The 14,212-nt window shown below is 54.6% G+C and overlaps 1 protein-coding gene across 1 annotated transcript in view; it reads right to left on the bottom strand.

The window, feature by feature from the left end:
* Syt2 (synaptotagmin 2) overlaps positions 1-12,975 on the bottom strand; it is a 90,064-nt gene extending 77,089 nt beyond the window's left edge. Inside the window, exon 1 of the mRNA XM_051204089.1 lies at positions 12,707-12,975. The gene's annotated coding sequence lies outside the window, so the exon portion shown is untranslated. The remainder of the gene's footprint in view (positions 1-12,706) is intronic.
* Positions 12,976-14,212: the final 1,237 nt, after the last annotated feature.

Below are 14,212 nucleotides of genomic sequence, written 5' to 3'. Positions count from 1 at the left end.
GCAGGCCTCCCTGGGAGGACAGCAGAAGGCCACACAACCCCACACCCTCAAAGAGATTGTTTGTTGCCCTCGTCCCTGGGTCTGAAACATGAATCTCCGTCTCCTCGCTGCCTCCAAAGCCAGTTGTCCCAGCCCCCCCACCACAGGCAAGTAATACAGTTCTCAGATGCCATATTTATATCCCAGCAGGACAAGAGAGCAAAGGTGTAACTGGGCTGGACTTGACTGATGTGACAGCCGCGGTTACCCACATGTGTCACGGGGAGATGCGAACCGGGGGTAGTTTATGCTAAAACTCTCACTGCCGGCCGAGAGGACCTGACGTCTTCCTCTCACAGACATCCAGATGGTCCTGACCTCAGCTGCAAAGCAAGAAGAGATTCATAGGCTTGTCTGAGGAAGACCTTGTGAGGCCGTCGCTGCCACCGTCACCGTGAAAGCATCTCTCTCAGAAATGCTCTCTCTGCCTTCCTGAAACATGTGGTCAATGCTACCACACCGCTTTAAGCGGTTGTCGGATCCCTTGGCGCTGGAAGTGTGGGTGCACTACCCGACATCTAACCCTAAGGTCTGCTCGCCACTGTTTGCGATCATCGCTCTATCCTGCCCTGATGCCAGGACAGTCCAGTTCCTGCATGGACCCTGCCGCCCCGGAATGCACCTGCCATGTGCAAGCAAAGGCATATGATTCCCTTAGCCTGGGATGTTCTCCTCCAGCTCGTTTGTTCTTTGGGGTGAGTGGCTAATTCTAGAATTCCTCTCTTGGTGTCTTGGATAGAAACTACAGCTGGCCTTTGGGAACCTGGAACATTCTCTGGGACTTTCTAGTTGCAGGTCCTCATTATATGGGAGGGAAAGAGACAAGGAGTAGTGACATCTAGGGAGCTACAGGCAGAGCCAGAAGCCGCAGACTCTACAACCAGATCTGTCTCCAAGCTGAGCACTTCCAGCAACCCCACCCAACAGGAGGGATGCTAGGGGGTGCCAGAGCCCTCTCTACTTGTCTACTGTAAATCCCCAGAGCTAATCAGTTCTGGAACCGTTTTTTGCTTAACATATTGCATTCCTTGAGCTGCAGGGACCACCAGCATGGCCCCTCTGTCTTCACCCCCGACATCCCCTGCACGGACAGTGGGTGTGGTGACTGTTTCTTGCTTGTGTGAGCGATCAAGACCTTTGGAAGGGAATCCATGAGACTAGGAGAAGCTACGGAATTAGGGTCCTGGCCCCAGCACTGAGACAAGGGGACAAGGATCAATGTCGAGCTGTCCTTCTCTACCAAACTTTGAGGACAGAAAAGAATCCTACCGCTGTGAGGCAAAGCAGCCCGTCCTGCCATTCAGGATCCCCTGCACCCCAACACTCACACACACACACACACCCCACCCCCACCCCACCCCAAGTCTCCCCTTGCCACGAGGGAAGAAAGTGAAGCCCCAGGCTTTGGTCCCCAACACACACTCACTTTCCACAGAGCTCCTGAGAAGCACCGCCCCATCATAGTCTCTTAATTTTCCACACTAAGGGCTGCAGCTGAGCAAGCTCCAGGCACTGGCCGGAAAAAAAATAAAGAAAAAGGGAAAAACAGCAGGTGGCAGCTGCCACAAAGGCCAGAGAGGCAGCAATGGCTTGTGAGGGATCAGAAGTCCCAAGTCTACAAGGGTACAACACAACTAAGTACCTGAACCAGAGCCCGGCCTAGGATTCCTGCCAGAAGGTAGAACTTGGGCAGGGAAGGCTGTGTGAGACCAAGAGTCTCCTTGGACGTAGTGATAATTCCGTAGTCCCTTTCCAACAAGAGTTAGAGGAAGACGCCATTGCCTTTGGGCATCTTGCCAGAAGCTACACTGGTGCATGCTTGCATGTGTGTACAAATCCATGCCTGAGAAAGTGTGCATCTTTCCCCACCCGCTGTGGCTGGGTGCGTGAACTACGCAAGGATCTGCTCTCAGGGAAGAGGGTATGATTCAGCCACTGCTAGCAGCCATTTTGGAAATATGTCTGGCTCATTTTCAGGATGGCCAAGAGCCCCGTTCCCCAGAACTGGGGGTCTCAGGGGCACATTCTTCTGTCCCCACAGGATCACCCTATGGCACGGGCTGATTTATGTGATAAATGTCACCCAACGGGCATGTATACCAAGCCATCACACATCCTGAATATCCGCAATGTTTGTCAATTTTGTCTCAATAAAGCCAACATATTAATTTAAAATAAAAACTACTTTCAAGTTCACTAGTGAGTTCCACCTTGCTCTATAGGGTCAGAGCTGGAAAGGTACAGCGCTGTTCCAGGAGGAACAGCCCCCAGAGAGGTTCACAGAGGTCTGGGCAGCTGAAGACTGCCAGGCTGGGAAGGGGACTTAAACTAAGCCAGGGCTGTCGACAGCAATGACCCAGCCCAGTGCGGAGAGAGAAAGGCAAGTCCCCTTTCTGCCACACCCTTACCTGGCCTAGCTGTCTGCTGTCCTCCACTCTCTCCCCAACCCGCTCTCCTGGTCCTCCCTGGACCGGCTAGCCCTGGGCCAGAGCCACAGATGCCACGGCATGCACACGAAGCCGACTTGGTCTTCTCACAAGAACAACTCTCTGAGTCTCAGAGGTCAGGGAGATCAATTTTAAATACAACATGCATGTGGCCACCAAGTCAAAAGACTCCATAACTGCCTCTGGCTCTCAGCCTTCCCGGGTACAATGGCATCCCGAAACACCGTGTAGGGAGGGAAGGAGGCAGATTCCCCTGCAGCTGGAAAGGCTAGAAGTCATCTTTAGAGCACCTGCGTGTCTTCTTTCCATGGACCTGTGTGGACCCATACCCAATATACAACAAGGAAGGAGTCAAGATGGAAGATGGAGAGAGCAGAACGCCGGCAGCCTCTCTCTCTCCGGTAAGATAAAACCACGTGGAGATTAATAGAAATGGGTTAATAATTAAGACAGAGCTAGCCGACAAGAAACTAGTACCTGGCCAATAACATTATATCAAATACAGAGTCTTTATGCATTAATTGGGGCTGGCGCGGCAGCGGGACCAGACCGGCTTGGGCGGAAAAACCATACTCCTTACAGAAGAGGAAATGAGCATTCATCGAAGCAGAAGAAACGTGGCTAGACACAAGAACGAACTTCCTCTCCACTCTGGGTTACCAGCATAACAGGTTCTACTTCCTGGAATCTTACTTCCCAGACCGCCAGCGGGTCTCTTTGCAAAGCTTTGGGTCTCCCGGAAGCACCAGGGACCTGTTGGAACTTTAATCCTGAAAGGGTTTCCCTCTCAGCATCCCTAGAACTGTGTGGACAAGTTTACTACAGCAAGATCCCTTGACACCAGCCAAGTGGGAGGGGCTTTTGTCCACAGTCCCCAAGCAGGAGACGGCCCAACCTTCTGTAAGGCAGGCAGCTAGGAGACCGTCGATATTGGTCCAGAGGCCTCGGGGACCTGTTTTACCTTCCAGAGACCATCTCCCTCTGTAGAGGGTGAAATGTCGTGGGGTCTAACACTCGATCATGATGACTGTCCAAAGCTATCAAGAGTCTCCGCCATGACAACAGATACGTTTTCCAAAATTCTAACTTGCTTGAAGGTTTGAATTTCGCCATTGGTAATAGCCATTGCTGGGTGTTTTTCTTGAAATGACAGGCTTAATCCATTCATTTTCGCACAAACCTCTACTCAACACTCACTCTGAACGACTATATTTGTCGGTCATTTTCTCAGGTGAAAATATTGGTCCGTGAGAGAAGTGGCTAGTTCAGCTTGTAACTCAAATGGACGCCCAGAAGGTTGGGCTTCTGCTCCCACTCCGTATATTCTACTCATTTCATTTTAGAAAACATCTGAAAAGACATGCATGCATTCCAGAGTCCAGGCTTCGTGAAGTAAGTACCTTGACTGGTTCATCAAAGACCCTTCTAACGCGGTTAATAAGGATCAGGATAAACAAATAGGCTGAATAGATGTTTATTCAGGGAGAAATAACTTACAACCTAGACAGATGAACACCAGGAAATTCAACCCGATCCTCTCCTGTCCGAGTCACGCCAGAAAGAGAACACCTTTCCTGGCTCCACTCCGCCCATGGCTCCACCCCCCAATGGGCGTGGTCAGTGCCATAGAACTATCTCACTACACCCTTCTTTTGTGACTATTTGTGGGGAAGAATACAACGACCAGGACAGTTTTGTGCGGCCTTGACTCACAAAGTACCTATTACGCCATTGCCTTAGCGTCAAAGCTGTCTGTGTTGAGTTTGCCAAGTGCTGAGCACCTCAGTGCTATTATTAAAACTGCCCTCACAGTAAGGAACCCTCTGAAAACTTTTGGGAACTCCTCCAGGGAACACGGTTTGGGAACTGCTATGGGGGGGGGGGGGCAGCAGCCCCTGTGTTCTTAGCTGTATTCTCTAAGGCAGCCTCTGAGGCCACCAAGTGTAGCTTGCTCACGGACATACAAGCAGTGCAGTGTGTCCTGCTTTAAAGCATCCCGACCCTAACTCCTGGCCACGTGTGTGTTCCCTTTGTACTGGATCTTCAGAATGGGGCACAGCTGGGGCGGGCGAGCACCACTTCTCCCTCTTTCCCCCCACCCCTCACCCCTACCCATCCCCCCACCCCTCACCCCCACCCCATCCCCCCCATCTCCCTACCCCCACCCCATCCCTCCACCCCTCACCCCTACCCCATCCCTCCACCCCTCACCCCTACCCCATCCCTCCACCCCTCACCCCTACCCCATCCCCCCACCCCTCACCCCTACCCCATCTCCCTACCCCCACCCCATCCCCCCACCCCTCACCCCTACTCCATCCCCCCACCCCTCACCCCCACCCCATCCCCCCATCTCCCTACCCCCACCCCATCCCTCCACCCCTCACCCCTACCCCATCCCTCCACCCCTCACCCCTTCCCCCATCCCTCCACCCCTCACCCCTACCCCATCCCCCCACCCCCTCACCCCTACCCCATCCCCCCACCCCTCACCCCTACCCATCCCTCCACCCCCTCACCCCTACCCCATCCCTCCACCCCTCACCCCTTCCCCATCCCTCCACCCCCACACCCCTACTCCATCCCCCCACCCCTCACCCCTTCCCCCATCCCCCCACCCCTCACCCCCTACCCCATCCCCCCACCCCTCACCCCTACCCCATCCCTCCACCCCTCACCCCCACCCCATCCCCCCACCCCTCACCCCTACCCATCCCCCCCTCACCCCTACCCCATCCCTCCACCCCTCACCCCTACCCCATCCCTCCACCCCTCACCCCTTCCCCATCCCCCCACCCCTCACCCCTACCCCATCCCCCCACCCCCTCACCCCTACCCATCCCTCCACCCCCTCACCCCTACCCCCATCCCCCCCACCCCTCACCCCTTCCCCATCCCCCCCACCCCTCACCCCTACCCCATCCCCCCCTCATCTCCCCCAACCCCACCCCCCCACCCCCACTGCCACTTGGGAGCTCACACACACCTATTCCGGGGAAATCCTGGGGACATCTCCCAGCCTGGCTCCTCCCCATGAACATTGCTAACTCTTCATCAGCAGAAGAGAAAGTGGGCTGGGAGCCAGATATCCTGAGGGCCTCAGAACTCCAGGGCGGGGTCAGTCCCCCGGCCTCTGCCTCCTACCACAGCCAGCACAGTTCCCAGCATCCCAGAGCTAATCCAATTTCGTGGCTATGTTCCCCCTTCGTCTCCTGCAGTGCCGGGATTGATTTGGAACCAGGGCGGCTTTTATTAAAGTGATGTCTTTTCTCCTCATGGGAGACAAGGCTGGGAGAGGAAGCCCTCCCCCACCAACTAACTCGGCTCCCATGATCCCCAGCCCCTGCTCTTGAGGGCCACCTCTGTCTTCCCTGGGTGCCAGCGGTGAGGCTGGCCGGAGTTCCGTATTTAGAGTTTTTCAGGCAGCTCCCTGCATGCCTGAGCTGTGACTGAACGGTGGGCGGTGCTCTCCTCCTTCAGAGCTCTGTCTTCCACCAGGTGATCCTAGGTCCCTCACTGGGGTCCTGTGACTAGCTGTGTGGCACAAAGGGATCCCTGGTTGACTATGAACATGGGAAGCCGGGCCAGAAGAAGATGGAGATGAAGGACATATTTCAAAATATGCTTTCCCCAAAAGACACACAGGAGACATGAGTGTGGACTTCTGGACACGGAGCACCCTTGTCCCTTCCCCTCTTCAGGCCCCCGCAGCTGCTTCTGAATGAAGCTCCTCTCTGCTCCAGGGAGCTACGGCAGGGCGGGAGAAGGAGAGGCCACACATTCCAGAGAGCTTCCTTCCCATAGATGCGGGAAAACTTCCACAGTTAGTTTTCAAAGCAGAACGCAGAGGCCTAACACATCCAGACCGTTAGTTCAGGCCACAGTCGGTGATAATGGAAAGTTTCCTGTCCCTAGGGAGCAGGGACTGTCTGGAAGGCCCAGACAACACGCACAACAAAAAATCCCAAACAAATAGTACATGTCTGAGGCAAGCGCTGTGCCAGAGACGCCACACTGTACCCCATAAACATGCACAATTTCCCTGTGTCAGTTAAAAATACTTTTTGTGGTAGGTAGGGTCTCACTGTGTAACCCTGGCTGGATTCACTCTGTAGATCAGGCTGGTTCAAATGCACAGAGGCCCACATGCCTCTGCCTCCTAAGTACTGAGACTAAAGAAGACAGACACCCAGCAAAAATATAAGCATCTTGTAAAGAGTCCAGTGATGTCTCACATCTGTAATGCTAGCACTCAAGGAGCCGAGGTAGGAGGAGTGCCCATTTTAAGACCACCTCAGGCTACACAGTAATACCCTAACACACACACACACACACACACACACACACACACACAGACAGACACACTCACAAACACACTCACACATACACTCATACACACTCATACACACAAACACACTCGCATACACTCACACATTCAAACACACACTCACTCACACACACTCACACAGACACACTCACAAACACACTCACACATACACTCATACACACTCATACACACAAACACACTCGCATACACTCACACATTCAAACACACACTCACACACACTCATACACACTCACACACTCACACAGACACACACACTCACCCACACTCACACTCACCCACACACACACACAGACCCAGGGGATTCTGCTGGGACTAATTACAATGCAACACCCTGAAAGCTTCCTTGTCCCAATTTCACCACCAAACCTCCCACTTTGTTACCCCAAAGATGAGAGTATGGAAAGGGTTAAGTCCCTCCCAGGCCCACCCCATCCTCGGAGTAAAGCCCTATCCTACTGATTTCTATTCTCTTTCCTGTCTCCCCAGTGCTCTGATCTCTGTCACAACTACCTGCACTCCATTAAGACAGAGGGAGTTATAAATGGGAAAAGTCCACCTCTAATTGCGGTATTCCCTAATTGCTGCTCCAGAACTGCCACACCAACCCAATTACAGGCCACCCAGACACGGTTCTCCGGTTCTCCTCCGTGGTGGGCCGAGGACTCCCTGCCTGGCTCAGGGGCACCTGCCCTTGCAAATGCAAAAGGGAGCCTTCCTGATTCCAAGGCCCCCCCCAACTGCCTGCCCAGAGCTGAGCCCCTGGGCCCACAGTTGTGGCAGGGAGCCCAGAGGGAGGAGTCAGGCTCCAAGGACCAAGGAACCTGGTGCTGGCAGCAGCCACCCCGGGCTCTAGAAGCAAAGCCACCCTACATTGGCTATCATGAATGCTCCTCTTGGGTGCTATGGGCCCCCCACGTGTTCTGGCATCTTTCCAACCTTGTGTCTTTCAGAGAGTAGCTTAGTCCCTCCAAAGGGGAAACAGAGGAGAAAGAGGCCTGTTTCTTTAGTGTGAAATGGCCAAGGACAGCTGCTCCAAGATGGAGATGCAGGAGTTCCACCAGCCCTTTCTGAACTACATCGGAGAGGGCAGGAGACAGGAGGGCTGAGTTCTGCTGCCACCCATGACCCATCCAGACTCTGCCTTCTCTTATAACTACTATCTCTGCAGCTGCAATTTTGAGGTACCAGATAAAATGGCCAAGAAATATCTGGAGGCTAGTTGGAAAGCCTAGGCTGGGAGGTTCAGTGACCATCACCATGGAACTGCAATTCACACCCAGCTTTCTAAGTGGCAAGGGCTGGAAGGTCATCCATGCTCCAGGACTCAAGCTGGGGGCAGGCGGGGTCCACACCAGATCTCACCCTTGTTCTCCATGCATCTGGAGAGCCCTTACTGCAGTATACTCTTGGGGCTCCCAGCTGAAGGCTCCTCACAGTCCAAATTCAGAGACTGCTCCAGTCCCTCAGGGCTGGGATCCAAAGTCACTACCCATCACCCCAGTAACCTCTTCAACCTGCCTGTCCCAGAGATGGAAATGAAGGAGGGCAGAGACAGGTCCTTCCTGGAAATTAAGCTCTGGCAGGAAATGGCTCATTGGGCATCATGCACACTTGCCTAAAGCTGGAGGGATGAGGTCCTGGGATGAGCAGCCACTGTCTGAGGACAAGGACAGGACTGATGGGGTTAAAAACCACACACACACACACACACACACACACACACACACACTCCCACCCTGGGCTGTTATTCACTTGACCCTCCCTGCAAACACCCTGTGTTGGGGACAGAGTTTAGCTCCCTTCTACACATGGGATGATAGAGGATAAAAGGCCGAGTAACAACTTGTCCGAAGTCAGAGCATGTGCAGAGCCAGGTGGCACCCAGGCAAGCTGTCTATAGTCACTATACTGCCTCTTGGGGGAAAATGGTATTATGTGACATTTCTCCACTTAAACTATGTCATTTACCACAGGCTTCCTGGACACCAAGAGAGTCCAGGGCTAAAGCTCTATTTCCTGGCCTGGCTTCTGGCAGAGCAGATGGTGAGTCACCAACCAGCTGTATGTGTGGATGCTCGAACAGGGCAAGTCAGACTGTATCAGGGTAGGGAGGCTTGGAGTACTATGCGACAATATTAACAGCATTTACCCATTATACCGTGTAAGCACAAAAACTTCAGACCTACTCAAGTCACTATCCACAGGGTCCCACAAACAACACGTGTCACAGGCGTGTTGAGTTCTCTGTAGAGTTATTTCTTCAGCTGTCTGGCAGTCAGTGACCACCGGTATGGAAGCCAGGGTAGGTTTCATCTCCATCTCAATGCCTATCACCTAGCATGGCACACAACAGACTGTCAAAAAAGCAATAGTTAGCCCGGCCGTGGTGGTACTGTAAGCCTTTAATCCCAGCACTCAAGAGGCAGAGGCTGGCAAGTTAAGGGCCAGCCTGGTCTATAGAGCAAGTTCCAGGACAGCCAGGGCTACAGAGAAACCCTGCCTCAAACAAACCAAACCAAACAAAACAGTAATAGTCAAGTGGCGGCACACACCTATAATTCCAGCACTGGGGAGGCAGAGACAGGATCACCAGAATTGGAGACCAGCCTGAGCTCTATAGTGAGTTCTAGTCCAGCCTGGCCTATATAGGAAAATCCTGTCTCAAACAGCAACAACAAAGCCATAGGTGATACTGAAGGGTTGTGGGAACTGATAATCAAAGTAGCTAAGGCCCACTGGAATGCAAGATCCAGAACAGCAGGGGTTGGGGCTAAGGATCCCTCTCGGTTGGTAGTGTTTGGCTATCATGTAAAAAGCCCGGATTCAATCCTACACTGTATAAACCAGGTGTTATAGCACATGTATGAAACCCTGGTACTTAGAAGGTCAAAAGTAAAAAGCAGGATTGACCAAGACCATCTGTAGCTAAATGGGACCCTGAATCAAAAACAAACAAACAAACAAACACGGGAATGGTAGGACTATTGTCTGTCGAGTTCATGGCCTCATCCATACACAGCGCCTAGAACAATGGCACCCAGGATGTACATGCTAATAAAATACATGCTAATAAAATATTCTCAAACATGAATACAGCCTTCACAATTAGTGTATTAGCTGTAACCAAATACCTGGACAAAGTAACTAACAGAAGGAAAAGGTTTGTTGTTGCTATTGTTTTGCGGTCAGTTGGTTGTTTAGTTAGTTACTTTGTTACTCTTGGTTCAGCGATAGTCAATCAGGATGAGGAAGGCATAGGGGCAGGAGTAACTTTGTAGCTGTAGCTATGAGGACACGGGTAGATGAGGAAGCATAGAGCAGGGGGATGTTGGTGTTTGATTGGTCTTTTACTTCCATCCAGGACCCTCGCTCATATCCCTCATATCCAAGGTAGGTCTGCCCGCTTCAGTTAATCTAGGGAATAGCTCTCAGAGACAACACTCAAAGGTGTACTCATTGACATCCTAGGTGTTTCTTAACACAGTCTAGCAGATCATCAAGTCCAGCCATCACTGGCTCTGGAGATTAGGACCCAAGTCCACCTGGCTTTCCAACTGCTCTGCATTGGACTCCCTGCTCTAACCACCAGGTGTAGCCAAGCCCTCTGTTGCTTACTCTGGCTGGTCCCTCCCGTCCCTAAACAGTACCCTTCCACCCTGGACAGGATAGCTAGCAAATTTAGCTTTAGCTAGAGCATGTCTAAGACCAGAAAAAGTCTACCTAGAAAATCCCAAAGCTAAAGGGAGCAGTATTCTCAACTCGGGCCCAGGCACCCCTCATTGACTCCCCGTATGCCTGCTGCCCCTCTAGCACTGAGAGGGCTACACAGGCTCAACATAGAGGAAAAGGGAAGGGCTCTGTCAGGTTAGGGCAAAGATAGAGCAGCAGCCACCCAAGGTCAAACGTGCCCAGATCCAGGCCGACTGGGGTGGCCTAGTAGGGAAGAGACTTCTCCAGCCACCACCACCCCCCCCCCGCCCCCATCTCTGCTGTATTAGGAACAGCCTTGCAGCAGGTGGAAAGGGCATGAAGTCCAACAGCTAAAATGAGCTGCAGCTGCAGTGTAGTAAGACCCCCCCCCCAGGTCTGCAAAGGTGCTCCGTGACCAGGACAATGCTGCTCACAGGTGAGGCCAGTCATAGATTCCTGTGGCAACTACAGATGCCAATGCCTTTCTCTGCCCTTACTCTCGTGTGGATGCCAGGTTCCAAGGGGGAAAGACCTGTGTTTGCATGCCCCAAGCCGTCTGGGGAAAGCTCGTGGAGTGCTGAGCAAAGCTGACACACATGTAGGGGACTGGTCCCTGCTCCACCAGAGGGTAACTGGACACCCGTGTCCCCCTCCCTCCACAGTTCCTAGGCGCCTGTGCCTCCACAGGCCAGGTGCAGAATGTAAAGGGTGAAGATAAGCCCACGAGATCCTAAAGCAGCAGCCCCCATCCAAAGGAAGCCCTAGCAATGAGACCAGGGATGTGTCACAGGAAACAGAGCAAGGCTCCGCAGGGGGGAGGACAGCCCAGTTCTAATGGCGCTGGCCATTCTCCAGGTGCTCAAAAAGAATGACTGAGGCCCAGCGTCCCCCACCCCAAGTTCGCAGGGTGCCTGGTGCTGACCCCCTGACGCTGACTCACCTCTGGGGCCCTGACACAAGCTGGAGCTTGCAGTGTGTGCAAGGCACGCCCCATTGCATCACACCTGCCCTGCCCTTCTGGCTCTGTTTGAGGGGTGCCTGACACATTCATTTCTTCGTTTTTGAATTAGCCCACAGGCTCCGTTGTAAGCTGGGGATGGGAGGCAGCTGGAAGGACTAAGGGCCTATGGCCCTCCTCCTGGGTACCGAGTGATGAAATGCCCAGGTTTCTATGAGCTAGAGATTGAACTGAGGACAACCTATTACATTCGAGACGCTGCCTCCCTCCCACAGCAGAGGAGGCCCGAGCCTGACCTCAGTCTTCATTCAGGTGTCCCCTGCAAACCTAAGGTGGTGGTGGTGTTTTTTATTTCTTATCCTCGGCATCCACCCCATTTCCACCTGCCCCTCCCTCTGCCCTCTCCACACTGCAGTGGTCCTGCTGGGCAAGTGCCTCCTCCATCCTTGCTCTGGTTGCTTCCGTGGCCTTCCACCAGCACCCCAGGAGTGCAAAGGGGAGACCCCGTGCCCCTAGGGGCACCTGTGGAATGGGGGAGACAGGAAGAAACCGCACCAGGGTTAAAGGGATGCCATGGGGAAAAGATGCGGCCTCTAAGTTACAACAGGGATGGAGGGGCGAGTAAGAAACGCAAATGGAAGAGACCAGAAAGGAGAATTGGGTTTGTTTGGCCCTGTGGACCAGAGCTGGAGCAGCGACAAGCCGTCCTAGGTGTTGCTGAGTCATGAGATTTGAAGGGACATCTTCACGCCCCCCCCCCACATACACACCCGTCGCGTCCCAGACTGCTTCCCTCGACCCTCACTTCCAGAATTCTAGTCTGGTCCCGCCAGCCTCGCACGGGCGACCTTCCCCTGTCTTCCCACGACGGCGGTGCCGCGGATCCCCGTAGCTTGGCCGGGGCAAAAGAGGCGGGGGATGGGCAAGATGCAAGTGGGGGCGTTCAGGGACAAAAAACGCCGGCAGCAGAGCGGGCGGGCCCAAGGGACGCTCGGCCCTTCCGTCCTGCAGCTCCCCGCGCAAACCCATAGGATCCCGCTCCTGGCTCCCGACTCTGGCTCCCCCAAATCCGCGGCGCTGCAAACTCCCGCAAAGGACTGTGCGGGCCCCCAGTCCTCTTGGCCCCAAACTTCCGCAACCGCACCCACCCCCAGGAGCCAGAAGCCTTCCGCCCCTAGACTCAGAAGCCGGGATGGAGAAACTTCGGAGGGGTTAGGGACTCACCCGAGGGCGACCCCGACGCGGCAGGAGAGATGCGCGGTCCCCGACGGGAGGCAGAGATCCGCTGCAGGGATGCGGCGCTGGCGACCGTCCAGCGGCGGCGTTCGTCCCCCCGGGTGCGGAGTCCCCGCTCCGCCCCGGGCCCAACTGCGCTCCGAAGTGCCTTTGCGGCAAGACTTGCTGAGCTTAGCAGTCTGCGCCCGGGCAGAGGGAGGGGCTGATCGATGGGCGAGCGCGAGCGCGGCGAGCGCTGCAGTGAGGGGAGGAGACCCGGCGGGCGGCGCGGGAGGGCGGGCACGCGCCGGGAGGTGTGGGGCGGGCCTGCCTGCGGGACTGTCCCCGGTGCAGCACGCAGGGCGCCGCGCCCCCGCCTCGCCTCGGCCCCCGTCAAGGTCAGGGAGGCAGCTCCCGGGACAGGAAGAGCTAGGCAGGCAAAGGGACCCGGTCCCCTCCACCCCAGGCGGCTTGGCTCCCGAGCGCCCGCCTACTCCGGACCTCCGCAACCGCTCGCTGCAGCCGGAGGCTAAGTAGTTGGGCTCAAGTGCACCCATAGCCATTTTGGGATCCCTGGATCCCGTTTGGATCTTCTCCCTTGCTCGCGTAGGAAGGCCACCCCCCACCCACCCACCCCATAGTGATCCCTGGCAATGGTGGAGATTCTGAGCGTAAAAGATAAATGGAGAGTCCCTGGAAGAGGGAGGCCGGGTGGGCGCTGCGGTGTGCTGAAATGCACCTTAGGAGGGGAGAGACAGAGCTGGGAGCAGGGATTGTTCATGCATTTGTCTCCTAAAAGTGTAAGATGTTGCTGTGAAGGTGGAGATTACCGTCCGGTTGCTGATGGACAAACAGCCCCCCAGGCCCTGAGCCAAAAGCAGTGCAGTTAAGCCTGCGGAGCAGGGACTGCATGCAGTACCATAACCTACCCAGAGATGGCGGCAGGCACCCCGGGGGAGTCTTCGCTGCACAACCTGCTTTAAATATGTTCTAACTTTTTAAAATTACATTGGTTTTTTATTTATTCTCTCTCTCCTTCCCCTTCTCCCCCCCCCCACACACACACAGGACAGCCGTCAGGTTTGGCAGCAAGTGCCTTTACCCTTAACTTTTGGAGTGGACTGTTATAATAGGACAGCAGCACCCTGCCTTTCTCTTAGATACCAAAGTAGGCTGGAGGTCAGCCCTCAACACACATTTGCTCTTTGAGAAAGAGAGATGACGTGAATGAAGAATGAGGGAATGCGAAGAACAGGCGGCGGCCTCGGTGTTGAGGGAGTGGTGGGAGGCTTCAGTCACACTCCCAACAATGCCAGCACTCAAAGACCACAAGTGGCAGACCCCCCCCCCCCCGTGGCTGTCAGTCAAGAGTCAATGAGCCGTTCTACAGCCTCCACAGAACAGTCTGGAGGAAGGTTGCAGGGGAAGTGAGGAGACGGTGTGGTCATATTGCCCGTCATCCAATGGCCCTAGCCTAGGACGTGCCGGAGGACTTGCACCCTAGGGGCAAGCTCT

The sequence above is a fragment of the Phodopus roborovskii genome, unplaced genomic scaffold, assembly GCF_943737965.1.
Source record: "Phodopus roborovskii unplaced genomic scaffold, PHOROB, whole genome shotgun sequence".
NCBI classification, from domain to species: domain Eukaryota; kingdom Metazoa; phylum Chordata; class Mammalia; order Rodentia; family Cricetidae; genus Phodopus; species Phodopus roborovskii.
Note: the sequence above shows the minus strand (reverse complement) of the source record. Positions and strands in the feature narration are given on the sequence as shown.